Source organism: Triturus cristatus, chromosome 7 (genome assembly GCF_964204655.1).
Source record: "Triturus cristatus chromosome 7, aTriCri1.1, whole genome shotgun sequence".
Classification (NCBI taxonomy): domain Eukaryota; kingdom Metazoa; phylum Chordata; class Amphibia; order Caudata; family Salamandridae; genus Triturus; species Triturus cristatus.
The window spans coordinates 515,905,083-515,931,590 of record NC_140590.1 but is presented as its reverse complement, the minus strand read 5'-3'; the positions used below and the strand labels follow the sequence as shown (position 1 = coordinate 515,931,590).

The following is a 26,508-nucleotide window of genomic DNA, read 5'->3' as shown; positions in this document are numbered from 1 at the left end:
TCAACCGGATCTCCCCACTGGGAGGGACAAAAACTCAAACCCCTGAGTAACAATTCAGTTTCAAAATTCGTAAGAACACGATCGGATAAATTCACAATTGTAAGTGTTTTGGATTCTACATTAACCTGTGGAGTTTCAGCTACATTCTCTTGGACCTGGTGTCCATAGCGTGGTTCGTTTCTTTTTTTGTTCCTCTTTGCTTGCCACTTCTTTCCTCCCCTCCTTGTTTTTGATCTTTTTGGACCACTTTGTTGCCAAGCCTGATCCTTTCCATTTCTAATAAAAAATTATGTTGTACCGGGGTGGTTGTAGATATTACGCCTTCATCCCGGGATGTGCCACTTTCAACTGAGGAGATTGAGCCGGTACTTACTGATATGGAGTCAGTCGACTCCTCTCTAAGTCTTTTACCTTCCCCTCCCGGCTTCACATTATCAAACTTGTGGGCAAAGGTATAAATACGTCCATGTTTGTAGTCATTGTCGTCTCTTTTGATTTTTCTAAGTTTTTTGTCTCTCAAATATATCTGGTGGGACTCTATCACCCTATCGTAAACCTCATCATTTTTCTTAATTACTTCTTTTAAGTTTGAGCATTCGATTTCTCTCTCCAAGGTAATTATATCCTGTTTTAAACTAGTTACTTTTTTGTCAGAGTGACAGATCAGAATACGCATCATAGTATTCGATGCTTGTTGTAAGTTGTCCTCCCAATCCTTAAGTCCCTCCTCATCTAAGTCCTCAAATGTCGGGAAGATGAGTATTCTTAACCCACGAGGAATCTTCTGATTATCGAGGTATTTTTGTAGGGTGATACCGTCCCACCAGCGGAACATTTCTTGTTTCTTTAGCCTCTCCAATTTTTGAAACTTGACTTTTAGACCCTCACTAGGTTTCTCCTTAGTTACATTTGAACTACTCGGTTGGGCATTGGAGAAAAGGCCCATGGCCATTTCCTCCCTATTGTCATTGAATTTAGACATATTTTAAACAATTGTGGTCATACAGTTATATCAATTCCTATCAAATGTGTACAAAACAGTACCTTGGTTTGAATTGTGCCTCTTGGATCCCAAGACAATTGTTCACACGCAGATCGGACAGTGGACCACTAAGCAATAGGCACCAAATCAAAATATTAAACCAAAAAATATTTCTTAACCCAGACTGGAATTTCTTCCGTGTGCAAAAATCACAAAGGTACCTTCTGTCCAAAAGGACCACCCCGATACACAGGATCAGTAAATCAAATAGACTAATATTGTGATTGCACCACTGTCATTCAATATAGTCAAATAGTCCACATTGAGTTCATTGAATAATTCAATATCCGTCTTTCTTGGTAATTGACGTTCTTCTTTCTCTTGTTATACAACAGTATAGACAGCCAACGCGTTTCGTTCTCCACTGAGAACTTCTTCAGGGCTGTAAAATTAAAACACATATAAAAAGTCCAAAAATATGTAAACCAAAACATAAATATATACATATACAACATATTAAAACACAATAACATGTTAAGACGAAACACACATAACATGGTGTCATATAGAAAAATAGACGTGTGACATTTTTGGTAGTATCAAAAAAATCCATGGTGATAAACTGATATCCATATGCTTATTGCTCCTAAGAGGTTGACATATGTATGACCACTTACTAAAGACAAATATATGAATCCACACAATGTAAACATCCTAAAGACATTATTGGTATTACATTTGTTCAGATAAAGCCCAACATCAAACACCAGCAAATGTACAGAGACTAAAAATGTACAAGAAAAAAGTGTGCGAGATTTTGAGAATATTTAGATCAGAACATAAGCGTTCATATCCGCCAACGTCAATTACCAATAAAGACGGATATTCAATTATTCAATGAACTCAATGTGGACTATTTGACTATATTGAACGATAGTGGTGCAATCACAATATTAGTCTATTTGATTTACTGATCCTGTGGATCGGGGTGGTCCTTTTGGACAGAAGGTACCTTTGTGATTTTTGCACATGGAAGAAATTCCAGTCTGGGTTAAGAAATATTTTTTCGTTTAATATTTTGATTTGGTGCCTATTGCTTAGTGGTCCACTGTCCGATCTGCGTGTGAACGATACTCTGTGACCTGGGTGAAGGATATCTTGTCTGCTGAAATTTAGGATTTATATTTTTGCGGACGGCGAAATCTAAGTCTGGCCCTAAGTCAGAAGGTAAAACTTTTGTCTGGGAGAAGGTACCAAAAGTATGTGGCCGGCAGGAGGACTTCCAAGGGCGCCCAATTTGAATTTCTCCAGCTAGGAGCTTTTACCAGCAAAGCCAATGACTTCAGCAGGACCTCCTCCACCACCTATCCAACTTTGTGATTACTTCCCCATATACAGCCTGCTGCCTTGCCCCGCTAAAGACTTTTACTTCCAGGAAATAAAACAAGTCACACGGTAAAACATCTGACCGGTTCAAACTTAGTTGATGTATCTAACCGGCGCTCCATCACGGCTGACCTCAAATCGACCCTAGGTGCCAGTCAACTGCAACCATTGACTACCATTAGTGCTTTGCTCTATTTGGTGCTAGGTTTCTCTAAATCTTTAAAAAATTCATATTGCTGGTCCATGTTACTGGACTTTTGTCTCTTTTTTACTCTATTTTTCGAAATTAGAGTAAGATTTTTATTTTGCTGTGTTTTTGACTTTTTAACTGTTTTGTTACTTTTCAATGCTGCATACATTTTCTCACAGTTAATCTTTTCTGTTCTGTGCCATATCTATCAGGAGTTGAGCTTATGATTAAATAACTGAAATCTTTGACCGGACCTAACAAGTTAGTGCCTTTATCACTTGTGGTGGACTCTCACCCCAACTAATAATTAATTATCTCGCAGTGTGTAATTTAGGAATCAGCAAATCTATAGGCTGCTTGTAAGTCAGCAAATGGTTTTAATCGATAGAGTCATTAGAGACGTCATGGTGACTAAGATTTAGGGGCCTGATTTAGATCTTGGCGGACTTGTTACTTTGTCACAACGGTGATGGAAATCCCATCCGCCGAAATATAATTACTACTATTTCCTATGGTATTTATACTTCAGTGGAAGGGATATCCGTCACCATTGTGCTGGAGTAACCCAACCTCCAATATCTAAATCAGGACCTTATTCTTTTTGAAAGGCAATGTGCAGGTATTGGCTGAGTTGGGAGCAGTATTCTTCTAATAGCAATTTATAAAAACAGGTTTGCACTGATGTCTATTGTTAAACAGATATATTTTTAACTCTCTTGTTTGTCTAAAACACAAAATCTCTTTTTCGCATTTTGCATTAGCCTATCTTATTTTGTGGGCAATGTAATTTTAAAATAGTGGTTTGATTATTTACAGTGCTTTCAGTCGCACCAAGATTAATGCTTATAGGTTGCATGACAGAACCATGTGTTCAATTACTTCACATGCATTAACAACGAGGTCTTTACCACAACCGCATCTTTACCACGCATGCCTTTACTATGCATGCCTCATGTAACGAATTTCGTTGTAAAGGCATGATGGGCAAAGGGATATGTGTGGTATAGGTTACAGCCCAGCCCCCCGCCCTGAGCCCAAAAACTGGCCCACAGCCCTGAAAATGACCTGGACACCCTGCCCTGAGCCCTGAAACCTGGTCCCAAGCCCTAAAAACAACCTGGCCACAAGCCCAAAAAACTACCCGGACCCCTTATCCTAAGCCCTAAAACCCAGCCCCCAGGCCAACTTAAAATCTTAAAAACTACTCAGCAAGCTGTTTCTTCCCCAGAGAGGAAGTATCCAACCCCTACCACCTCCGCCCACTTACTACAGTGCTAGAGCCCTGACTGCCTTTACCACGCATATGCCTTTACCGCCTGAAATCGTTATAACAGAATATGCATGGTAAAGGCATGCATAGTAAAGGCATGTGCGTGGTAAAGACAGGTGTGGTAACACCTCATTGTTGATGCTGTTTCCCGTGTTTGTGGGGTCCAATGCCAGATAGTGAAAGGTATTCTGAGCCCCGAGAGAGCAGGCAGAATTCTGAAGCATTATCAAAATTTCCAGGTTTTAAGCCCTCATCAGAACTCTTACATCTAGGAGTGGATTTGAGCAAAAATGCAGAGATCCTAGAAGGGAAGTATTCAAGACCTATTCATGTTCTCACTCTCATCCTCAGGGCCAAAAGAATATTAGCTTCTGATATGTTGAAGATGTGGTGATGCTGACAGCAAAACAAGAAAACAGGAGAACCTCCAGTGATGATGAAACCTTCACAGGAATACAGTCGCTGCTGCTATGGAAATTGTCAGACCCAGGTATTATTCCAAATATATTTGCAAAAAAACACTTTGGCCCCATACACAACTGACAAGAAACAATAGTCGGATATTCACTATTATATGTTTCTTCCTAGATTCGGAGTACATTTCAGACTGTTAAGGAATTCACAAAGGTTTACATGAGTACTGCTGTAAAAATGGAAACGAAAAACCCGTCTGCTACCATCACCCACATCCAAAGCAAATTGTGGGGAGGTAGAGCTCTGGCAGACCCGGCGCACCCTCGCACAGCAGCTGAACCAGCAACCGCTAGCACAGGGAGCAAGTGGAGTCATTTGCCAACGATTTTTGTCGCATGCCACTTTGACCTTTAGTGACCTTTTACTGGCGCACAACACGACTTCCTGTCTGGCCGACCTAGCCCTACTCGTGTCCGTTTCTCGTGCACAGCAGGTCACATAAACGTTTGCACAATGCACAATTGTTGGAAAGAAGCAGTTCCAGCATTGTGGGAAGAGTGACACGTTCTGTGAATGAGGCAGAGAGACCGCCAATAATGTGTTCTGCCAAAAGTTCAGATCAGCAGCACGAGACACCTGTTGCCCAAAAAGCCACTTCTTTGGCGCGCGCAGATGCAAGCTAATGTTTAACTAGGCGGATGCTGAATGTGGGCGAGTGAGTCTGAGTCAGAGATCTGAGCAGCAGCTGAACCTCGCAGCCGAGTGGAATCGGAGAGGGAGGAATGAATGAACCATACATCGCCCTCGTGCTTTCTTGTTCCTCCTACATCCTTCAAGGAAAAAAAACCAATCACTTATGGCCTTCCATACGACTAGAAGAGGACGTTTTTAGAAAACAACACCTGTCACCTGAGGTGAAATCCACTCTAGAACACAGCAGCAGGTTAGAGCTTAGTCTGCAGACGTGTGTGAGCAACCTGCAGCTCACAGAGTCCCGGCAGGGCTGTTTTCATCTTTCATCCTTCCGCTGTCGATAAAACGACAGCAATTGGCTTTCATACGAGCAATAAGTCATATTCTAGTGCTATAACGTTTCAAGAGCGTGACAGCAGACACTCTATACTAGTAAATACATGATCAGTATTTGCTATTCCTAAAGGAAGCTCACATGATGCACTGAGGTCAGGTAATGTTCTAGGTGCACGTTTGCACAGCTATTAGCAAGTACTGGTCGTTGAAAATAGACATTTGCACAAACTAGACTGCTTTCTGTCTGGCCAATCAGCGTAGCTTTTTGAATTTGTTTGCCGGGCCTATTTTGTTGGAGCAACCTATGGTGTAAAATGCCCTGGTGTATGTATGCAATCAGTTCCAGGGCTTCAAATATTTCGTATGCTGAGATGCCTAAAGCACCTTCTCCCTAAAGTACACAGACTTTTTACATGTGTGGCTGAAAAGAAACTTGACCTTCATGATTAATGGTTGTTAAGTTTCATTTACCTTTTTTAAAAAGTAAGTTTGAGTAGGGTTGAGCCCCCTTTCAGAGGTGTGTGTGTGTAACGTGCTTGCCTTTGGTAGGGGCGGTGCCGTGTTTCATCTTTTTGAAGGCTATAAAATGAGTACTATTGCGTTCAGTTGCATTAACCTCTCTTATTTAAGCGCCACGACCAGTTCAGTTATGGGTTTGACTCGTCCTCAACTGCTCCCACCGGTCTCACATCACACCACACCTGAGGGAGGTCCACTGGCTCCTGATACACAAGGCGTACAGTTCAAAGTCCACACCAACACATACAGAGCATCACACAGCACAGGCCCAACCTCCATGAACAGCTGCATTCACTTCCATCCTCCTTCCGGACACCTCTGATTCGCTGGACTCTTACTAGCATGCGTCCCATGCTTCCACAAAAGCAGAACGGAAGCCTTTAAAGCATGGAGTGCCCTCCCTCTACACATCATATTAATGTTAGATTACATTTATAAAGCGCTAATCACGAAAGGTCTCTAAGCGCTGCATCAGAGCCCCCTCCACACTTCTTGAATTCTGCAGGAAGTTGAAGACATGGCTCCTCCCCAGTTTTGAAAGCTGGCCTTATGCACCTGCACGACAGCAGGATATCCTCACAGGTGAGAGCGCGCTAAACAAGAGTAACACAACAAAACAATCACCAGCGCATCAGTCATCACAATCAAATCTAAAATCACCACAGCATCCAAAATCACCAAGGTCTAAAGTCACAATTTGCATCAAAACTCACGGCGCATTTGAGAGCCTAATACACTTGAAAATCATCACCAGCCCTACAGATGCCCCCACCTTTATCACCACATTCACCCTGACAGTGAGAACATAATCACCATCACAGCCAACATCTATTTCAGCTCCACAATCAGCATCACATTCACCATCTTCAAAGTAGTTTTCCATGAAGAAGAAGTTTAGAGGAAAAGGACCACACCGGCACCTTGGTTGGGTTTTCACTGCCAGTAGCTTGCAAACAGCTGCCGCTTTCGATGGCTCCTGGGAGCAGTGAAACAGGGGAGGTGTAACCATCTGCCCAGCCCCTTACAGAGGCCTGGTTCTAGACGGTGGGCCGGGTGGGCCAGGCCCACCCAAACATGAGCCTGCCCCACCCAAACATGAGCCTTGGCCCTCGCAGTGAGGATATGATGGCCAATAGAAAATGGGCACTTTAGTTTGAAACGTTCCTCCGAACGTTGGTTTTCTTCATATTCTGAGAGATGCGTGATTGGGCCTGGGCTCGGGTGGGCTGTGTATACAAGTACAATAGGGGCATGGCGAAGGGAACAAATTCTTTATTTGACACAAGTAACTTTTGCCTACCGTCCTGTGCTGCTGCGTGGATATTTCCATTTCTGTTCAGCATTAGAGAAAATACGTTTGTTTATTCTGATTCACCTTTCCTGACTCCTGCAGCTGCTTCTCAGATCAGGCTGTGACACAAGGAGAAGGTAAGAGAAAGTGTTACTGTTTGTTTTTATTTTAAAAATCTGCACAGGCCCAGCAAGGCACATCATTATCATGGCCATGGATGCAAGGCAACAATAAAACATGTCCAGAGAACTGGTGATTAATGATCCTGCTGGAGAGCAGTCCTTTACCTGTTGGTAGTTTTGAAATGCAGATAAGCTGTATTTTATTTGGATAGCTCAGTGGGTTATGGCCTTTGGCACAGAGATTCTTGTGTTACTTGCACTTCAAAAGTTACAATCCTAACATAGGACAGTGGCCTATGAACTGTCATCAAAGAGCTGCATACAAACCTGAATGGTATAGTTTGAACTTCACTTTTTTGTGTTACTATAAAGTTAGAAATTCCCCAGTCTTTCATTATTTTAATGTTGCTAAAAAGAGTTTGGGTCGATATACATTTTTATTAGTAAAGACAACCCCCAACCACTGTGGTATGCTTTAAATCCTGAGTTTGTGCTTCCCCAGCCCAAACCCTCTTAAATTATACTGCCCACCAGTATGGATGACATGTAATTCCTACACCTTGTAATCCTCATTGGCTCATGTGACATTCCCTATTACCGGAATTACATACTTTTATGATTTTTTTGTCTCTGTATAATGTGTGTTTGATGTAAAGTACTGTGACACCCTACACTGATATGAGTAGCGCTATACAACAAGTGAAATTTATATGAGAGGAGGCTACAGAGACATGAATGGCACTGTTGGAGGGTGGTAGTAATGGTATCTGCGGAGAAAAAGTTCATGGGTGAGGCGCCAAAAAAGGCTTTCGCACCAGCGATAAAACCGGCCCTGTCATTGCCTTTCTGTTTTTATATAATTAGCAATCAGGTCATTAGGGCAACTGTGGAACATATTTTAAAGTGTGCTCTAATTATATTTACTTCTATATTTAATGTTTTAAGTTTGAAGGTGATTTTACTAATGTTTTTTAAGGGAATAATGAAAGTAGAGCTGGATGGTGGCTGATATGGGGCTGGGGCCCAAGTCCAGCTGTGAGATAAGGTGCACAGGAGAGGTATGGTCGAAAAGTGGATAATCGGGCCTGGAAGTACTTGTGTTGAAACCTGGCCTGTTGGAATTTGAGGGTTTGCACTTACATCCAGACATCGCTCTTACTTTCAAATAACTCTCCACATGCTCTCTATACACACAGAATTGATCCGTTGTGTACTGGTGACTGTTTGCAAGTAAATATAATGTAATCTAGGGCTTGTAGGCTAGAAGAAGACAAATTGGGCCCGCAGTGGCCCACCCAAATGCACCCTTGGCCACCCAACAAAAGATTCCTGGAGCCGGGCCTGCCCTTACAGGAGGTGGGAGTGGAGGCGGACGATCACCATGAGTCAGAACTGCTGCTTCCAGAGGGAGTAAAACTGCGACATCACGGCAGGATAGGCTGTGGCAGTGGGCGGGAACTTTGTCCTCCCAGCCAATGTGCGAGGTTCACCAGTCAACAAGTAGTTATTAATTTAAGAAAACGTTTACTAGCTCTGATTGAAAAGCGTTAATCTTTCCTTCCTATTCAGCGCGTTGACAGGGGTTGGAAGCGCTATATAAATACAGTTACATTTACCGTTCGGTGTGGCACCTCAGGGCACGCGCCGCAATTTCTGCTGGGGAGGCTGGTGATTTGGCCTGCGTCAGCAGAGGGCAGAGCTGCCAAGGCAAACATCAGAGAGCGGTGCCACCCATGCCCGGCAGCGCCCGCGCCACTCCCCAGCTCCGGTTGCAAAGGTCGCCTCAGCCCAACTAAAGGCCTTTGTCTACGACAGGAAAACATCCAGCCTTTTGAGTTCACAGCAAATATTTTTATTTTTTTAATCTGCCACGTGTTTTGATGTGGTGTCTGTCCCAGTAAAGTGAAAGCGCAACTGCAGAAGTCCTTTCAGATCGGAAACGAAAACCCATTGATGCAGAACCCTTCACACTGACACGTTTCCGTGTTTCTGCGCTTGAACCTGAAAGTGATTCCTCACTGTTGATAGGGTAACTCGCACTTATGAATAGACATTAGCTACTCTGATTGTATTGAGTACCCACACTTCTGGCAATCCATTCCAAGCACTATATTGTACCATATATACATGTCCTTCAGAAAAAACATATAGTGTTGCACCAGTTAAAAGAAAAAAAACTGAAAGCAATTGGTAGCAATAACCAGTTTGTAATCTGAATTTTCTTCCAGGTTCTTCATTATTTGCATCGAGTAGAAACCCCTTGTAACGCACCAACTAGAATTCTGATTAGTGATGAGATGGGAAACAGCCTTTACCACGACGGTAGAGCCACGCGCTGCAGTTACCACGCGACCACTGCAACAAGTGCGTCTTTACCACGCATTCCTTTACCATGCATGCCGTTACAACGAGATGCGTTAGGAAAAGCGGCATTGGACTTTGAAGTCCAACACTTTCCCTACTGTTGCGCAGAGTTGGAATAGTAAATTATACAGCTCCACAGTCCGGCGCTTTCCCTAAGGCATGTCGTTGTAATCAACATGCGTGAATGCGTGGTAAAGACGCATTCGTTGTAAAGACTGCGGTGTAATAGCATGCTTGGTAAAGGCATGCATTGTTCCACCATACAACCTGATTGGATGGACCCCGCAGCCAATTGCAGCAGCAGGCTGGGAACCCAAAGCAGCACAGGCAAATTTTGTCAGACCAGCCCCCATACGGTGCATAGCGATGGAGCGCAGTGAGTGAGCCTGACCACTACAAAGGGGCTTAGTGGGCCCCCCAAGACAGTTTGGGGAAAAATAGCAGAAATAGTGTGTTCTATAACATATTTTTTATTATGTATTTAATTGTATTTGTTTTTAAAACATAGTAAATGATGACCCTACAGTGCACCAGGATGCAGCAGTTTTTATTGGTGCTCTTCAATGAATCCCTCACTATCCCCCTCCAACAGTGTCTCTCATCTCTCCATAGCCCCTCTCTCACATGTATTTGATTTGTTTTATAGCATCTCATACAGGACTGGACTGGCCATAGCAGGCACCTGGCGTTTGCCTGGTGGGCCCGAAGGTTGGGGCTCGGTTTCAGGCCAGTGGGGGGCGTCTTTGTTACTGGGGGCCTGTTTTGCAGCAGTGTTATACTATCAGCCCCCTGTAACAAAAATGCAGCAACAGTGTTTTCCAGCTGCACCCTCTCCCACCTCACCTCCCCCCCCCGTCCCCCGGCCGGTCCGATGTAATTGTCAGGACTGGTTTGCGTTCCCAGTTCGGCCCTGGTCTCATACAAGTGTAGGATGTCAGAGCATTTTACATCACAAACACATACAGAGACAACAAATCATACATGTGCAAATCAGTCTATAGAAAACCTTACATAAGACAAAGGGGACTAAACAAGGTGTAGGATTCACATGCCTATGAGAATGGATGATAGGCATTTTTAAGAGTGCTTGGTCTGGGGAAGCACAAACTCAGGATTCAGAACATAACATAGTGGTTAAGGTTGACTTTACTAATAAGAGTTTATTTCTAGCCGAAGAAACCCTTTTTTAGCAAAATTAGAATAATGAAAGACTGGGAGAAAAAAACATAACTTTCTAAACTAGATTACAATTGTAACTTATGAACTGCACTGTAACAAAATGATCTCTGTGACAAAAGCAGTAACCCACTGTACTATGCACATAAAATACTGTTTTGTGATCTGCATAGTGCATACTCTTTGCAATGGCATATTAACCCTCTGCACTACCTTAGCCGAGTCAAAACTGCCACTAGACAAAACTCCAGTTTCTCTCCAGCAGGTACATTCATCACTAGTTATCTTGCCACTTTTATTGTTGCCTGAAAACTGTTGGATATACATGGAACTGTGCAGTGCTATTACAACTGCAGCACTGCTACAAAACCTGCCCCCAGTAACTAAAACAGTATCCACCTTTCCAGCCTCCTGGGCAAACGCCTGATGCCTGAAATGGCCAGTCCACCTTGGCCAATTGGTATGATTAGAAAGTAGGAGATTTTAAAACACTGTGGCGAAATTTGTGGCCAGAATGACAGGAGCAGAGTTAGCAACAAGATAGTTTGGTGCTACAATCTGTAAGAGTGATGCCTCCTGCTGCAGCAACTATGTAGGCCAAAGACATTACCAACTTGGTCGTCCAACTCAAGGTCTCAGATGAGGCCTTCCTACCCTTCCAGCTGCCCCCAAAATGAACAAACACTTGTGCATGACAGGTAGATTGATGCTGCTCTAACCACATGAAGGAACTGTCTTGGGTGCTCCACAGAAGAAGCAACACCAGGAGAACAACAATAAAACCCAAAAAACATTTGAAGCAAAACAGTGTGTGAGGTAGTTCACTAATGATTTTGGATGAAGACTGGCAACAAAGACACAGGACACCACAACTATTTGCATTCAGTTGTTAGTGAGTGGAACATTGTGGAGACAGAAGACAGTGTAGATGAGATAGTAGCTTCTGTGGTGTTGGACGAAGGAAGAAGGCTTTCTCCAAGACAGTGTTCCATTAGGCTTCCTTTGTAGATCAAACCTTTCCATGTATCATGTACGGCCGGACTACTTCATGCTCCCCAGTCACACTAAAACTTGGAGTTACTAGAGTAATTTTGTAAATGTGAAATTTATTGTATATGGTAACATACCATAAAATAATAATTTAAAAGAACTGAAATAATTCAAACTAAAATTAATTAATCTAAAACCCACCAAAAATGAGTGGAATCCACGCCAATGGCATACAAAAGCTGTAAAAGAAAAGACATCACCGTGACCATTGATAAAACAAAATACAAAATTGATGACGTTATACACATAACATTGATGTATCAATGTGCACCCATACTATCAAATACAAAATTAAAACAGAAGAGAATTATTACAATCATAAAATATCAATACTAGAAAAATGTGGGCTTAAAGCTATAAATCTAATAGATTGCACAGAGTTTGAAGGGTCATGCTCACAATACTCCACAATGTTATTACTCTACTGATTACATGGCTAATTTTACCCATAAGGGAAAAAGGGACTGCTAACTTTATTGTCATGTATGCTTCAACATTAAAAATGTAACCTAAATATTTGTTTCTCAGATCCGGAATTGCCGTTTCACGTGTTAGTCCGCACAGTGACTTAAACAATTCTTTACAGAACTCTTCACCAAGCTCCTGCGAATTTTAAAGTGGGCATGTACAACAATTGGAAGCCAAGGAAAATGTGTTTAACTTTAAGCTAGCAACAATAAGACAAAAATGTAACCTACTTACAGCAAATGTATGTGTTAAGAATGTTGGTCCTATCTATACAACTTAAAAAAAAAATTCCATTCATCTTTAGACAAAGATAGCAATACATCCTAGGGGCACATGATGTATCACTAGAGAATTTAATAGGCCTTGTGAAAATAGAATAGCAGGTCAATATCTGATTTTTATCAACAAAGGAAAAAGAGCACCAGAAGCCTGTTATTCTTAGTTGTTGTGCACATCATAAACTTCAATCTTATGGAAGAATAAAATATATGTCTATAAGTCATGCAGCTTTTCTCATTCATGTCTGGGAGTGCATTGAGGCTCAACTAAAAAAAAGCATGTTATCTGGCTCTGATTAAACAATATCACAGATCTTTCTGTAAAGTTCGAGCGGCACACTTTGCCAATGAAATCAAGCTCAGCCCTAATCCAGCTAAATGTATTTTTAAGATCCTCAAAGATCTTAGGGCCAGAAAAAGCTCGGCTCCTGTTATTTCATCTAATCGGGAGTGTGAAGACCTGGCCACTTTCTTCGTTGAGAAAGTCCGTACCATCTACCGGTCTTTCCCTCAAGTGAGCTCTCCATCTTCTACCACCCTTCCTGGATCCCTGCCACGTCCTTCCTTAACAGTCATACCTAGCATCTCACTGGATGAGTTCACTCAGTTGAGCCGGAAAGTTAAATCTGGCTCTCCGGCTGACCCTTTAAAGCCGGCCCAGTTTAGGGAGTCATTCTCTCTTTTCTTGACCCCATTATGTCAGATTGTTAATCTCTCCCTTTCTTCAGCTACTGTCCCTGTGCCATGGAAGCAGGCATGGGTATCCCCCATTCTTAAAAAAACACTACTTAACCCTACCAAGCCTGAACATTTTCGGCCTATATCTCTCCTCCCTTGGGTGGCTAAGATTACAGAGACACATGTTAATAACTGTTGGACCTGTCAGCCCTAGGGTGGTCTCCCCATCTATTTTTGATCGTGCCTCATTTTTTCCACCCTCATTTTGATGTTGGACCTAGGTCTCCGGGCGCCTTTTCATTGCCAATCAGTGTTAAGGTGCAGATGCTCCCTTCTCCCAAGATGGCTGCCACAGGCCCCTGCTACTGCAGAGTGGTCTTTCTAGTAGCACCCTAGCTGCCAGGAGCTGGCTGGAACCCCACAACAATGTTGCGACACCAGCCCGCCTTTTTTGTCCCATAGGTAGAATGGGGAAGCTCCTGGAATGTGCTGGAACCTTCTAGAAGGGAGGTGGGGTTTTTACTTTTGCCGCCTTGGATAGAGGTCACCTGACCTAGGGATACATAAGTGAGGGAGGGAACATTTTCTGGTCAGTTGGCCAGTGGGAGTAAAGCAGACCTGGTGAAAATCCACTCTGGAGTGTAGGCGGTAGGGCCTAGCCAGGGACTTATGCCTCTGAAAGTGACAGGACTTAGGTACTGCCTTTTAAGTGAGTGAGGGTTCCTGTACAGCCCACTGATCTAGCCCAGTGATAGGAGAACCCAGGGGCAATCTGCTAAGCTTGACTAGGAAGGAACTAGTCACCAACTCAATCCCTACCCCCCAAGGAACGGAACCCCTAAGGGCGCCAGAGACATCTGCGCCAGTAAGACTGCTAAGACTGAAGGCTGAAACTTTATGCTGAACCTTCATGCTGAAACTGAATGCTGAAACTAAACGCTGGAACTTCATGCTGAAACGGAATGCTGAGATCCAATGCTGAAGCTCCTTATTGAAACCTAAACTGCAACTGACTGCTGGACTGCTGGGGATCAACCAGGTACTAGTGCTGTGTCCCCTGCGCTCTCCGACCTGGCCTGGAATCCCCCGAGTCAGTCCCACGCTGAGCCCTGAGCTCGCTGTCATCCCGCTTAATTTGTACCCCCCCTGGCGCGGGGACCGGAAGCGCGCTTACCGCCGTGGCCCAGGGACCAGAACTTACTCCTCGTCGAGTCGGGGCCCGCGGAGAAGCCCGGGGCCCCGCCGCTGCCGTCGCAGCGTCTGAATGAGTCGCAGAAGGCCTGGGAAGGCCGTGAAGCTGTCTACCGCCCCCGTGACGAGGGCGGACTGCGCGTCGCCGCCCCCGCCGCTGAGCACGCTGACTGCGGGGCCTGAAGCCGTAAGGAACCCTCGAGTGTCTCCCGAGACCCTGACGCCGAGATCAAGGTAACCCCTGGGGGCTGGGAGGTAGCGTGGCCGTGTTTAGGCCTGGGACTCACCCCCCTGCTCCCCGGGAGGCTTGCGGAGGACCCGGTGCGCCTCCTGCTGATCGGGAGCATCACTGCACCATCTGGCGACCGCTCCGGTGCCGGCCGAGACTCTGATTCCCCTCCGTGGGATGGCCCCCTTGCCTTGAGACTGCCGCGTAAAAGGGGACCGCTTGCTTAAGGCCTGCTGAGTACGAGAAGCGCTGTATTCTCAAGTTCTGCCCAAAAGTGCTTAATGTCTCATGATTGCGAGAAGCGCTGTATTCTCAAGTTCTGCTCAAAAGTGCTTAATGTCTCATGATTACGAGAAGCGCTGTGTTCTTACGTTCTACTCAAAAGTGCTTAATGTCTCATGATTACGAGAAGCGCTGTGTTCTTACGTTCTGCTCAAAAGTGCTTAATGCCTCATGATTACGAGAAGCGTTGTGTTCTCGAGTTCTACTCGGAAGTGTTTAATGCTTATGATTACGAGTAGCCATGTGTTCTCCAGTTCTGCTTTGAAGTGCCTAATGCCTTGTGATTACGAGTAGCGCTATGTGCTCAAGTTCTGTTCCGGAGCGCTAGTAATGCCCGGGGTAACGATATGCTTGTGAGTCCTGCCTTGACGCGCTATTAGTTTTCTGAGGTGGCGCTAAGTTTCCCAGCCCTATTTCAAAGCGCTGATAAGTGTTAGCTACCGCGCGAGGTGCCCACGGCGGATTGAAACGCACGCTAGTGGTGGGAAGGGCGCAGCGCGCTGGTTAACCGCTGTGTTTACCGCTCCCCCAGGTTCGCCAGGTATTGCCAATGGGACTATGATGAAGCGCGCTTGAATCTGACGCCAATGTATTCAGGTACTGCCTATTGCATCATAGTGTATTGCTGGTGAATTTGACGCTAACGTATTCAGGTACTGCCTATGGCACCATAATGTAATGCTGGTGATTCTAATGTCGATGTATTCCAGTAATGCCCATTGTCATCTCATGAACTGCATTTGAATCGAACTGCTTAGATAAACTTGTTTGATTTTCACTGATCCTACGGTGTGGCGTTCATTATTGTGTGCGTTTCCTGCTTCAGGGTATGTGTGTGTTGTATGGTCGCTTTACACTTAAGCCTTTGGGTGCCCAGCCGCTCGAGTCACGTTACCCCCTTAGGGCTTGGTGACCCCAGGTCTTACATTGTTGGCGAGCGGTGGGATTAGGACCTGTGACCATACAGCACCCTCCCGGGAAGCGGAGGGCGCCACACTTAAACGCCTATTGTATTGAAGCTCTGCAACTGTTTAGTACTGCACTAGTTACATTCCACTGTCCAGGCTGAGGGTGTAAAATCCTGGTTAGCTGGTAACTGTCACCCATATCCTAGAGTTTTCTTCCTTAGTATCTAGGTCCCCACCTGTCACGATGGAGTTCCGGTTAGCTGACCTCGAGGGGTACACTGTAAGGCAACTGAGGGAATTCGGGCAGGAGATGGGGGTGCCTGGGGTGCCGAGGGCCAAAGGACTAGAACTCCGTACCGCCATAAGGGCATGGGTAGAGGCCCACCCAGAAGGGAGAGAGGATGAGGGACAGGAGGCGCCAGATGCACCTCAGGAGGAGAGCGCCCAGGAAGTCCTAGACATACTCAATGTGGATATGTCCGAAAATGTGCCCCCAGGGAGACGTTCTGGGGCCAGTAGTAGGACTGGGTCTAGGAGGAGCGCGTCTCCAGAGGAGTACGAGGACAGGAGGGAGGAGAGGCAGTTAAAGAGGGAGCTAGCGAAATTGGAACATGAGTGTAAGAGAGAAAGAGAAAACAAGAGATGGGCAATGGAGGAAAAGAAGCTAGCGCACGAGCTTCAGCTGAAGGAGTTGGAGTTGCGCGCCCTCCAGTTAAATGCGTCCAATAAGGACAATGGTGGCAGCGTACCAAGAGAGTCCCATGAGTCAAAATTGTATTTACCCAAAGAAGTCATTGCCAGCTACACAGTGGGGGACGATATTGCCAAGTGGTTGGAGGCATACGAGGTGGCCTTGACAGTCCATGGGGTTCCCGAGAGCAATTGGGGAGGGGGCTTGTATCGCGATATACCTCTCAATGTCAGGGACAACCTGTTATACTTAGCCAAGGTGGATCAGGTCAGGTATGCCCCCATGAAAGAGGCCTTACTAAAGAAATTTGGTCTCAACCCCGAGAGGTAAAGGCAGAAGTTCCGTGGCAGCCATAAGCTGTCCACACAGACGTGGGTGGATTTTTTTGACTATGCCCGTAAGGCACTAGATGGTTGGGTGCGTGGCAGTGAGGTGCAGGACTACCAAGGGGTGTACAATCTTTTTTTACGGGAGCACCTCTTGGATAAGTGCTTTCCGGAGCTGCGCCAACATCTGGTGGACCGCAAATTAACGGATCCCCGTGAGCTTGCGGAGGAGGCAGATATTTGGGTGAGCACCCGGGTGTCTCACAAGGGCCCCGGGGGAGATGGCTCAAAAGGCGGACAGGGTTTCCCCCAGAAGAAAGAGGGGGGAGATAAAAAGGTGGAGTTCTCAAAAGGTCCCCAAAATAAGTTTGGGAAAGGAGTAGGAACCCCTGCCCTTAGATAGGGAAGGGGAGTGGACAGGCCTGACCCTGGTTTCACTCGGGGATAGAGAGGTGGTCCCCGTAGTGCCCCTGCCCCCGAACACTGCTAAATACCAGCAGAGGGTGAAAGTTAACGGGGAGGAGGTGGAGGCTCTGAGGGACACAGGTGCCAGCATGACCACTGTAGTGAGGCGGCTGGTGTCCCCAGACCAAGTAGTCCCTGAGGAGTTCCATCCGGCCGTATTGGCTGACGGCAGTGTGAGTCACTATCCAGTGGCTCGTGTTCCATTTGAGTGGGGAGGAGTCAAAGGCCTACTGAGAGTTGCGGTGAGCCCTGCCTTGCCTGTGGGGTGCTTGCTAGGGAACGACCTGGAGCACACCAAGTGGAAAGATGTTGAGTTTCGAGCTCATACCGAGATGCTGGGATTACCAGGGTGGACATGCGTAGTCCCGCGGTCCATGGCTGCCCGGCATGGAACTCACCCCGGGTTGGAGCCTGGAATTATGGCCCAACCCAACGCCAAGTGTGGAAAGAAGAAGGTGGTAGAGGACACACCCCGTGAGGTGGATGGGGAGGTCGCAGAGGTGCCCCCGGAGTCTGCGGAGGGGGATGTCGTTCCCGTGGGGGACTTGCCGACCCTTGCCGACTGGCATGTGGAAGGAGGGCCTACCCGGGAGGAATTTTGTCAGGCACAAAGGGCGTGCCCCACGCTTGAAGGCATGCGGCGAAAGGCCGAAGCCCAAGTGGCCAGTCAGGAAACGGGCGGATATCATGTGTATTGGGAGGATGGTCTCCTGTACAGTGAGCCTAAGGTGCCGGTACATGGATCTTCGAGGGCCATAGTGGTCCCCCAATCTTACCGGGCCTTCCTGCTGGAGTTAGCGCACAAAATACCCTTAGCCGTACATCTGGGCCAGGACAAAACCTTTGCGCGTATGGTCCCACATTTTTATTGGCCCAGGATGAGGATCGCCTCAGACACCTTTTGTAAGACCTGTAAGTCTTGCCAGGCAAGTGGCAAGACTGGGACTAAATTGAAGGTCCCTTTGGAACTGCTCCCAGTGGTCGGGACCCCTTTTGAGAGGGTCGGCATAGACATTGTTGGGCCGTTGGACCCTCCGACCGCAGCGGGACACCGGTTCATTCTGGTCTTGGTGGACCACGCCACTAGGTACCCAGAGGCTATTCCTCTGAGGACCATCACTCCACCGGTGGTGGTGCGGGCACTGTTGGGGATTTTTACCCGAGTGGGATTCCCCAAGGTCGTGCTGTCGGACAGGGGCACGAATTTCATGTCGGCCTATATGCAGGCCATGTGGAAGGAGTAACGGAGTGACCTACCGGTTCTCCACTCCTTATCACCCCCAGACTAACGGGTGAGGATCTTCGAATTTCGATCACGATCGAATCGACCCGCCATTTTGTAACCCGCCGCCATTTTGTGTTGCCATCACTCAGGCAGCACGGCGAACAAAGTCTATTCTGCTTTTCCCGTAGCTTGGTGTCGAAATCCGTCCTTGGCCTTGTTTGTGAAGCTGATGTTTGGACTAGCCGAGTACACTAATCCGTGTCTGGCTTTCCTAATCCCTGTTTCAACTGTCTGTAGGCTCACACCATTCTTTCCCGATCATATCTTATCGACTGGCCTTCACTGTCTCCTGCTAGCATTCTCTTGTGTCATGCCTGTCCTTCAATACACACAAACGTATCTCACCACCTGCAAGTCAGTTGTAATCTGTTAATAAATTAAGTTCGGAGGTGGGATGACAAACACAGTTGGAGGAGAGGTCTCTTCGAGTCACCTGATCTTTCTGTTTTCGAACCCTTCTTACTGGTTCCGCTTTGTTTTCCACTTACTCTATTGGCTCTTTTCTTCTTTGCTTGGGGCGTGTGTTTTGTTAATAATTCTGTATTGTATGATATTTAATCTGATGCGCCACAGAGTGAAGTGGCAGTCTCCTGAGAACCTACTCTGTGTACTTCTAGGATAACTGTACTAGCTGCAGCTAAATAAATCCAATCTTCTAACGCCGACAGAGTGTCCTGTGTCTCTGTGTAACGAAGCAGGTGAACCCAGAAGACAGAGGGCGTACCCTGCGCCGCCAGGTCCAAAAGGTTCTGGTTCTTCAATAGGCGCCCACCGTGGGGCGGCTTCAGTGGTACCGGTTCTGCTCGAAGGTCGTGAGGAACCTCGCAAGAAAATTCCGGAGGGTTCGCGAGCCACACTAAGTGACCCCTGTATGTCGAAAGTGGTCCGAAGGTCTTTTGCAGCGCGGTTACTCCTTCCTGACGGCTACTGGCGACCGCTGCCCTGACTGCTGCCCTGCTTTGGCCCATTCCTTTGGTGATGTATGGTAAAGCGAGACGATAGACGGGCCTCTGTTGGTGGAAGAAGACGTCCTTAGTTAAGTTAAGTATTTTCATGGGTCGCGCCCACAAATTTTGGTTCTTTGTTTGATGTCCTTAGGTTACTTAGATTTAGTTTTTGCAAAGACTAAAGCCGAGGGTAAGTGCATTTGTGCTGCGTAAACTGAGTTTTACTCCCTTGAAGTTTGTGAACAGTCCAGAGACATTGTGAAATGCCTGGTCTGACTAAGTTTGGAAGAATTTGTTGTCTTGGTTGTAATAGGGACTCCCGACTTGAGGACTCTTGTCCGATTCCTTCGGTTGGAACTCCCACACATGAGCTCTACTCGAAACATGGTATCGGCCCCATTGCCTTTAACGAGACATGGACTCGATACACGAAGAAGGATGGTGTTCTTAAATGGCCAGAAAACGGTAGTTTTGACCCTGATGTGTTAGATAATTTAGAAATAGTTTTGTTCAAAAGAATAGCCCGGCCGGCAATGTTTGACTCTCTTCGCCTTTGGCGTAAGGAAGCCAAACAGAAAGAAATTAAACAAGCAAAATGAGCTAGGAAAGCACAGGGTATGACGATTATACAGGCTGCCCAACAGTTCAAGAATGATGAAATTGACAATGCGACTGAAATTTCAGAAAGACAACATCGTATGGCGATAGATAAATGGTATCCGGTGTTGCCTGTTTCTCCTTCTGATAATAAGAAAGATATAGAAGAAGATCCCCTAATGTCCCATTTATTAAGGTTGCCTCCGCCCTATGCGCAAAATGCCAATATGCCTCAGCCGTTACAGCCTGCTCAGTTGCTGGTAGTACCTCCGCCGGTTCCGACTCTTCAGCATTTGCCTCCTCCAGTACTACCGCCTTTGCCGGTTTTACCATTAGTTTCAGCTTCTCAGCCTTTATCTCCTGATCTTAGCTCTCCTTTGCCTTCTGCTCCTCCTGTGAATTCTAGTTCTCCTCTTGATAATTCTCCTAATATTCTGTCTCCAGTTCTGATGTCTAATTCACCGTCTATGCGTAAGCGTCTCACAGATTCTTTCACTAGTATTTTATCTCCTTTCTTTGGAGCTCTTAATGCGTCTCTGGCTTTTGCTCGAAGACAATCTCGTAGTCAGTTCCCAGATTTTGAGGAACAAGAGAAGCTAGATTCTCTGGCACGAAGATGGATCAAGAAGGGTCCACAATATAGTGTGTCTGATATTATGCCTACCTTTTTGCAATGGAATGTGCCTACACAGAGATATGTTTTTAATGTAATGTGCGATATTCTCATTAAAGAATGGGAAGATATGAGTTCGAGTCCGATCTCACAAGATTTGTTAGATGTCCAAGCCGATTTTGAAAAAGGACTCATTGTAGGTTCCAAAGTTGAGGAAGCTGTAAGGACACTCATCTCTTATAGAACCTTATTGTTCTCTCAGATTTTTCTTGATTCTGATCCGTCGGTTAAACTGACGTTGAAAAATTACCCTATGAGAGAGGTTCCGCCAGTATGGAAGGAAGAGGTTGCGGCAGCAGGTGTTAATCCAGCTATTCCAGCTCACTTTCAGCGTATATGGGTACATGTACCATGGAAGAGATCTGAAGTTTTGGCCCTTAAGCAGACTCTACCAGATCCTCGTAAGAACCCTGCAGGTTATTACAAAGAATTATCGCAGACAATCGATGCTTGTATTATGAATCTGGCAGATATTGATATGCTAATGGGTAATGTAGTCCCACAGACAATATGGGCTAAGATTCGTAGAGAGGATCATGCACAGGAACTAGGTGCTACTTGGGATGTCATAGCTGATACAGACAGAGACCAAGTGGGTGGTGCAAAGCCTGACGCTTTGATCTCGGAGCTTCCTGGTAGAATCATTACATTAATGAAAACTATGATGCCTGCATTGAGAGTGAATTGGGACAAGCTAGCAGCATGTAAACAAAAGAAAGATGAAAGTGTCTCCGATTTCTTTACTCGTTTCGAGGAGACATTTATTGATCATAGTGGTCAGGATATGGCTACCGAGGGTGGACAGCGACTAGTCGTGGACAAATTTGTATTCAATTTGCTTCCCGAGCTGTCACACAAATTAAAAGATTCAGAAAGTTCCTGGGCTGTCTCTTCTTCTGCCCAGATATTGGCTACTGCACAATATTACGAGAATAGGGACAAAGAAGAAAAAGAAAAGCAAGAGAAAAGACGAAAGATTTAAAAACGGAGGTTCTCTTGCAGCAAGCTTATCCACCACGTTATGTTCAGCCTCAGACTCAACAGCCACCGCAGTTTCAGAGATTGTATCAAAAACCTGAGCCATACATTCCGCGACCTTTGTTAGGTCCTAATCAATGTGCCTATTGTAGAGAGGAAGGTCATTTTAAGAGCTGTTGTCCGGTTTTATTGCAGCGCAATGGAGCGTCATCTGCTCCACGAGGTCCTGCTGGCCTCCAGTCAGCAAACAGAGGTAGAGGTCGAGGCATGTTAACTCAAGAACAGCGTGCCCTTCTTTCTTCTAATTCCATGAACTACTTTGATCAGCAGAATGAGAGATCCACTCAATATTATAATGAGGACCATTATATTGAAGGCGAAAATGAGAGTCTTCATGCTAACTAGGACAGCCATGGACAAAGTAGAGGAGTTTTGCCAATCCCAGTAGATCAAAATGGCCCTTATGTCAACGTCACTACTATGGGTGTATCAGAGCCATTTCTTTTGGATACTAGAGCAATGAGAAGTTCTATCATTCATTCTAAACTCCCGGGGGCACCTTTGTCTGGCTTAACGAATGTTTCTGTAGGATTCTCTGGCGCCCCTGTCCGCAATCCGGTTTCTTGTCCTTTGCCTATTTCCGTTGGTCCTTCTGACTTGGAAGCTTCACTTCTGTTAACGAATGGTTGTGGTGAGAATCTGTTGGGTCTAGACCTATTGAAAAGAATGCATGCTACAATATATTGTTCTCCTTCAGGCGTACATCTCACTTTAGGTCAGAAGTTGATCTCCCCAATGTATCTGTCTAAAGATCAGTTTCCTCCTGAGTTGCTTTCTCTACCGACAGCACTTTGGGCCACGGGTCCAAACGATGTGGGTTGTCTTGAGATACCGCCTTATGTTGTTACTCTCAAGCCCAATGTTGAATTACCCCGTATTCCACAATATCGAATTTCTGCTGAAGGTGAAAAGGCGCTTTTAGAAATCATTCATGATCTCATTCGGAAGGGTGTGGTTGAAGAAACGAGAGGCAACACATGCAATAGTCCTATTCTTACTTTTCTAAAACGTACTGATCCTTCTCAGCCTCCTGTGTACCGGTTTGTGATTGATCTGCGAGAAGTAAACAAAATTGTGATTCCACAATTTCCTGTTGTTCCAGACATCACTGCCTTGTTGACTATGATACCTTCCACAGCGACTTGGTTTTCTGTTATTGATCTAAAGAATGCCTTCTTCAGTAATCCAATTGCAGAAGAGAGTAGGGACATTTTTGGTTTTTCTCTTGGAGGCCTAAGCTTCCGATTTAAGTGCGCACCCCAAGGGTACTGTGAAAGTCCCTCCATTTACAGCCAAGCTTAGAAATGTCATCTTGATACTTTTCACTTGTCGTCTGGTGCTGCTCTTATCCAATACATGGACGACTTGTTAGTCGCCGCCGATTCAGAAGATATCTGCAAGGATGTTACTGTTGCACTGTTACATCACTTATTTAAACTAAATCACAAGGTTTCACCTTCCAAACTACAGTATGTTTGTCGAGAGGTTACCTACTTGGGTCATCTCCTATCAAAGGAGGGACGACGATTGACACCAGAACGAATTCAGGCGATTGCTCGAATGTCTGTGCCATCCACACAAAGGGAAGTACGTGCTTTTCTGGGAATCACTTCTTATTGTAGACAGTGGATCCCTAACTTCTCTTTGATCGCTAAACCTTTGTTGACACTCACTTTAAAAGATACGCCTCAGCCCCTTCCTTGGACTGAAGAGTGCCAAAAGAGTTTCACTGATTTACGCACTGCTCTGTGTTCTGCTCCTGTACTAGGTACCCCAGATTACACTAAGCCTTTTACGTTGTATGTTCACGAGAAAGAAGGTTGTGCATTATCAGTCTTGTCACAGCAATTTGGAGATAGACAGCGACCATGTGCTTATTTTTCGGCTATGTTAGATCCCGTAGCTAAAGCATTGCCTAGTTGTCTCAGAGCCACAGCAGCTGCAGCGATTTCTATCCGACAGTCCGCTGGGATAGTGTTAGATAACACTCTTATTGTCATGGTGCCACATGCAGTGGATACCTTACTAAACAGAACGAAGACACAGCATCTCACGAGTGCACGTTTAACTGGTTACGAGCTGACGCTATTGGCTAGTCACGTACACATCAAACGATGCAATACTCTGAATCCAGCTACTTTGTTGCCCCTTCCAAATGAGGAGAGTGTTGAGGATCAACATGACTGTTTCTTTCGTACTGAGGAAGAGACAAAAGGAAGAATTGATTTGAAAGACACACCGTTAGAGAATCCAGATGGGACTCTATGGGTAGATGGTTCTTGTTTTAAGATGCCTAATGGAGATACAGTTTCAGCCTATGCTGTAACTACCTTACATACGATTGTGGAAACTGCACGTGTTAGACACAATTCAGCGCAAGCAGCAGAGTTGATAGCACTGACGAGAGCTTGTGTATTATCAAAAGGGAAAAGAGTGAACGTGTACACTGACAGTCAGTATGCCTTTGGTGTCGCGTTCAATTTTGGGCGTCTCTGGAGAGAAAGGGGTTTCTTAACTTCACATGGCACTAAGATACAGCATGGTCAGTTAGTGACTGATCTCCTTCAGTCACTTGCTTTACCTGTCCAAATAGCGATAGTGAAGTGTAGTGCTCACAAGAAGATTACGGATGATGTTGGACGAGGGAATGCATTTGCTGATGAAACAGCAAAGAAAACAGCGAAAGATTTAACGAGTCGAATGTATATGGCAGGTCCTGCGAATTGGGTCAGAGAGAGAGGAATGTGTGAGAATACAGTGAAAAGCGTGAAAACGATTCAGAAAGAGGCTACAGAAAGAGAGATAAGCAAGTGGAGAGAAAGTACGGGAATGTTAAATGAGATGGGTTGTTGGGTAGAATTATCCGAACATCAACGTTGGTTGTTACCGGATGCTTATGTACTCCCAGTGGTTACTATGGCTCATGGTCGAGCTCACCTTAGTGCAAAAGGCATTTGTAAACTTCTAGCTCCAGTTTGGCAGAATGAAAATATCCCGAAATGTGCAGACAACGTAGTAAAGCATTGTATTGTTTGTCTGATGTATAATCCAGGAGAGGGAACCCCCACTCCAGCAGGTCACTTTGCTCCTCCGACATACCCATTTGAAGTGTTGCAAATCGATTACATTCACATGGATCGATGCAACAACCTCAAATATGTTCTGGTGGTAGTATGTGCCTTTTCAAGATGGATAGAAGCATACCCTTTGAAAGACAACACAGCTTTATCCACAGCCAAAATCCTTCTAAAAGAGTTCTTTCCCAGGTTTGGATTGCCGCGCATTGTCTGGAGTGACAATGGGAGCGAATTTGTTGGCCAAGTCATGCAGAAAGTTTGTGCAGGTCTTGGAATCAAGCAAAAGTTCCATGCGGCAAATCATCCCCAATCAGCGGGTTTAGTAGAATGTTACAATGGGACCTTGAAGTTAAAATTAGCAAAGATTCAAGCAAGTACGGGACTTAATTGGCCTGATGCTTTGCCGTTAGCTCTGCTATTCACCAGAACTGCAGTACACTCTCGTCTGGGACTTAGCCATTACGAAGTGGTGTTTGGCCGTCCGGCCAACGTATGGGGAACACCTCATCCTAAAAAGTTCTCAGATTTGCCCTACCCAATGTTGATTGACTATCCTCATGACCTTACAACTAAATTGCATGTCCTTCATCGACAGGTTCAGAGTGCTTTGCCAGAGGCTTCCACAGATCCAGGTCACTCCATCCGTCCAGGTGACTGGGTCTGCACCCGAAATTTTCAGAAGAAAAAGAATTTGGAGCCCAGATGGCGGGAGCCCCGAATGGTCCTACTAATGACAAGGACAGCAGTTAAAGTTGAAGGAAAGAAAAATTGGATTCACGGTGTGCATTGCAAGAAAGTACCTTTGCCCTTGCCTTTTGATCAGTGGGTTCGTAGAGGGGTTGGTGACTGTGAAGGCGAAACAGTTCCACGATTTGTACCCTTTAGCGATGCACACCTGAATGGGACATTGTCTGAAAAAGAGGACGACGACATTTTGCAAGAAGCAATTCCATTGTATCGTCGCTTGAATACGACTGAACCAAGAACATTGTTTCAAGATCAGAGTGTTCTAGGAAAGGAGCACTATAACCTCAGGCCCAGACCAAAGAACAATTGAACTTTCTTCTTCTCCCTTGTGTAGTGTTCTGTTTAGGTTGCAGGGTCACGGTAGGAGTCTAGGTCACGACCTGAGTAGTGACAATAGGTCTGCAGGATTTTCAGTGTCATAGGACGGTTGAGCATCGTGGCTTCAGTGATTGAGGAAGATTGCCGTGAGCATCCACTAGTGAAAATGGAAACTACACCCAGTAATAAAGAGAGAAGAAATGAAATGAAGAAAGCATCTTGTAAAATAATGTACAGTCGTTACAGTGTAACTCTATGTGTTTTGATATCCTTATGTATTGCTTTGGCGATTATTGGTTGGATAGTTTATGTTTTGCAGCCAAGAAACACCTCCCCTTCCTCCTCTTTGCCTTCTTCTACTATCTCTCCACACCTCTTTCATACTTTTCCTTCACATGAACTTGTCAGAAGAACCGAGTATTACAACAATTCCTTTGTCCAACTATTACACCAGCATCAATTAGTGGTTAACACAACTGATTGTTGGGTATGTGGTCTTATGCCGCATACTACTGAG

At 45.4% G+C, this 26,508-nt stretch overlaps 1 long non-coding RNA gene across 1 annotated transcript; it reads right to left on the bottom strand.

The window, feature by feature from the left end:
- Nucleotides 1–505: 505 nt before the first annotated feature.
- Nucleotides 506–8,980, bottom strand: LOC146810000 (uncharacterized). The gene is made up of 3 exons (XR_014965614.1): nt 8,820–8,980; nt 7,091–7,200; nt 506–1,424 (listed from the first exon to the last, which is right to left on the bottom strand). It is a non-coding gene; the product is annotated as an uncharacterized LOC146810000 (long non-coding RNA).
- Nucleotides 8,981–26,508: the final 17,528 nt, after the last annotated feature.